This window comes from Echinops telfairi, unplaced genomic scaffold (assembly GCF_000313985.2).
Source record: "Echinops telfairi isolate 266 unplaced genomic scaffold, ASM31398v2 ScPeMD7_6080;HRSCAF=6971, whole genome shotgun sequence".
NCBI classification, from domain to species: Eukaryota; Metazoa; Chordata; class Mammalia; order Afrosoricida; family Tenrecidae; genus Echinops; species Echinops telfairi.
In genome coordinates, this window is record NW_022109980.1 from 3484443 (window position 1) to 3488338 (window position 3896).

The window sequence follows — 3896 nt, forward strand, 5'->3', positions numbered from 1 at the left end:
ATTGCTCCATCACACAACAAACACAGAAACTCTCACCTCTGGGTTTACTCTCACCCCCACTGCTACACCAAAGCACCCTCTGAGATGCTCTATCTTTATTTCAAATCCCATCAATGGCGAATAAAACATTTGTAGGTTGTTGCTGTTAGGTGCCTAGCCAGTTCTGACTCAAAGGGACCCAATGCACAACAAAATAAAACACTGCCCGCTCCTGTGAGATCTTTATAAATTGTCCCTATGCTTGATCCTGCTGTTGCAGCCATTATATCAATCAAATTAAAACAGATCACCGAAATCAGCAGTTATCAACTTGTGGGTCATTCGCCTAAGACCATCAGAAAACACATAAATATTTCCCAATATATAATTACATATTGTTCTGTGATTAATCACTATGCCTTAATTATGTTTACTTATGCTCAATTTGCAACAATGAAACTACATCCTGCACATCAGTTGTTTACATGATGATTCAAAACAGTAGCAAAATGACAGTTATGAAGTAGCAATGAAAATAATGTTATGGTTGGGGGTCACCACAACATGAAGAACGGTATTAAAGGGTTGCGGCCTTAGGAAGATTGAGAACCACTGACCTAAGTGAACTTTAAAATAGGTGTAACAATCTGAAAAAAACCAGACTTGCAGCCCAAAGCAGAGTACATATAATAATAGTACATAGTGTTGGAGGCATAGTGTAATAGCAATGAGGGCTAAAAAAAAATGGTCACTTTAATATTTACTTGAACAGCTACACAATGTAGTGAGAAAGCAGCACGTGGGTCTTTGCATGTTTTGTGTCTCAGAATCATAATGTGGCTTGTACACATGTAGAAGAGATCAACTAGCCTTGCCACTGCGAAAAGAATGTGCAGGCCCCAAACAAGCTAGCCAAGGACTCTAAAATACCCCCGAAATCTACTAATAAAAGGAGGTGTTTCTGATCACGTTGAGACCAGAGGCAGACTCTCTCTTAATGAATCTTTTTTTTTCTTATTTGTTTAAATCATTTTATTAGGGGCTCATACAACTCTTATCACAATCCATACACACATCAATTGTGTAAAGCGCATTTGTACATTCATTGCCCTCATCATTCTCAAAACACTTCCTCTCCACTTAAACCCCCGGCATTAGGTCCTCCTCTTAATGAATCTTTCAAATGTTTTATGAGCAAATTAAAGAAGTACGGAAGTAGGTGAGTTTGAGGACAACATACCTTAGGAAGTATTGTTGAAGACAGAGAAAGAGGTGCCACTTAGACTGTACAAAATGAAAATGATAGTACAAGTGGCTATCCTAAGAGGGCCGCCTTCCACGGTTAGCAAAGACAGCTTTTCACACCCTCCCATGTGTTCAAGGTCTCTTCTCTGAAAAGAAGCCCTGCATCACCTGGCCCTCAGTTTCCTTTGGATCGAGAGTATCTCCTTACCAGCACCACACCCCAGGCTGCCTTTCCTGCTAGGATCCCAAGCTATTGAATTATATGGAAGTCATAAATAGACTCACAGAATAGTCAGATGTGCAAATGTAATCTCCTATGTAAAAATCACCCACTGGGTAGTGAGAGAAAAACATTTTAGTCCAAATGAATACATTCTGCTCACACACAGTAGTATTGGGCTCAGTCCATGTGGCAGACATAGATAAGCTCCCCTAAAACCCCCCCTCAAAAAGGACTTACTGTCCAGCTACAAAAAATGTAGTTAGCCCACAGCCTCCATCTCTTAGTGTCCTCCCCACTTGTGTAGTCAGAGGACATCAGATGTGGCCTCTGCAGCATTTCCTTGTCACATAAGACCACCCAATGGAGGATGGGCATATTATTGCACAACTACTGAATTACATCATTACATAATTGCCCAAACACGGGGAATTATGGCCCAGCCAATTAGACACATAATCATAACCATCACAGCCAGTATTCTTGCCTTTTATCTCACCATTCACCTTTGCCAAATGTGATCATTAAAATGCAAAATAGCTGGACAGTAGATTAAAAAACAACAACAAATTTCTGAAAGATGGAGGTCAGACATCCCTCCAAGCTGCAATCTTCTTTATTTGGTTCTGACACCAAACATCACTCCCACGCACTGTATTCCTCTGCCGGGTTCAATAATCTGTTACAATGGTAAAACAGAACTCACAGACTCCTAAGACTCCAGATTATGGAAGTTTATTTCGAAAATTCACAAGTTACATTTAGGGATCAGAAATGTTAAGTATTCAGCTCTTTCGTCCTCAGTGCCTCTTCTCAGTCATGTCCACAAGGCATTTCTTTCTCTGGTACTTGACCTTTCAGCCTTATGGTCCCTTGTTCTCTGCCCTGATCAGGAATGCATTACAAAACTCCTTTAGTGTTGCTTCTGTCTGACGGCACCCACTGTGCTTGTTTTCATGGGCCAGGGAAGCTGCTGCTATGCTCTGTGCTATGCTCTTGGCGCCACTGCTTCAGCCACAACCAACTCTCAGTGCAGGGATCTCAGACATATTCCACTCAGGGTTCTTCTTTCTGAATGGTTCTCAGATTCTCCATTCCTGCTTTCGAGATGGGTTTTATACCCATTGTAGCAAAAGCCAAACGGACATTTCTGGATTCCTCTCCCAAACTGACAAGATACTAAATTAAAAGTGATATTGTATCCCCAAACCATTAGCAGAAATCACTGCCACTTATAGATTTAAACAACTCCAAGGTTGTGTTCCCTACAATATCCTACAATATTCAATAATCTGGCCCCTGCAGAAACAAGATGGAACCTGAGTAATGACTGTGGACTACAGCAAGCTGAACCAAGAAGTAATCCTATGGCTTCAAATACATTATATCCATCATTGTTTTGGCAAGTGCCATCTTTCCTGCCCTAATTAGAAAAGAGCTTCAGAAACATTGAACATTTGTATGAAAGAGACAACAAAATACATTTAAAGTTTGACCTCAGGGCTATGTTAATTCTCACATTTTCAGTTTTGTTAAAGCTCAAAGATGTATGGGCCATCTGACCATCCTTGAAGGCAGTGGTTCTCAACCTTCCTAATGCGGCGACCTTTTAATACATGTAGTTCCTCATGTTGTGATGACCCCCAACCATAAAATTAATTTCGTTGCTACTTCATAACTGTAATTTTGCTACTGTTATGAATCAGGCGACCCCTGGGAAAGGGTCATTCGACCCCCAAAAGGATCGGGACCCACAGGTTGAGAACCGCTGCTTTAGGGCATCACATTGATTTCTTACATTGATGATATCATCATGCTAATCCAGCAGGATGAGCAAGAGGTGATTAGCATGCCAGAGGCTTTGATAAGGCACATGCTTCAGAAGGTGGGAGATAAACCCTAGAAAGGTCCAAGGACCTGTGACATCAGTAAAGTTATTTGGGGCTGACTGATCAGGGCCTGACAGGAACATTTCCTCCAAAGTAAAAGGTGAATTGCTGTATTTTCAAATTCCATACAGGCAACAAATTCAACACATAAGAGTATTGTTCTGGCCCATATACTGGGTGACACAGAAAGCTACCAGTATTGAGTGGGTCCTTGAGCAGGAAAGGGCTCTGCAGCAGGTCCAGGCCATGGTGCAAGCAGCCTGGCCACATGGGATATGCCATCTGGCAGACCCTATGTAGTTAGAGGTCCATGAGTTGAAAATAAAAAGACCACGTGGAATTTATGGAAGAGATGCAGGAGAATCACAGAGCTTCCAGCTAGTTCAAACAGCAGTATTTGTCCTCTTGCTAATGTGCAATTCCACTCCAGATATACCGATTCTTAGGCATACATAAGAATCCCGTAGGGGAAAAAGGGACCAGACTTCAACCCAGTGCTCCAAGATGTGAATGCAATATGCTGGCGTGGAGTAGGGAACCAGTGGAGAGGTCTGAGAGGCCAG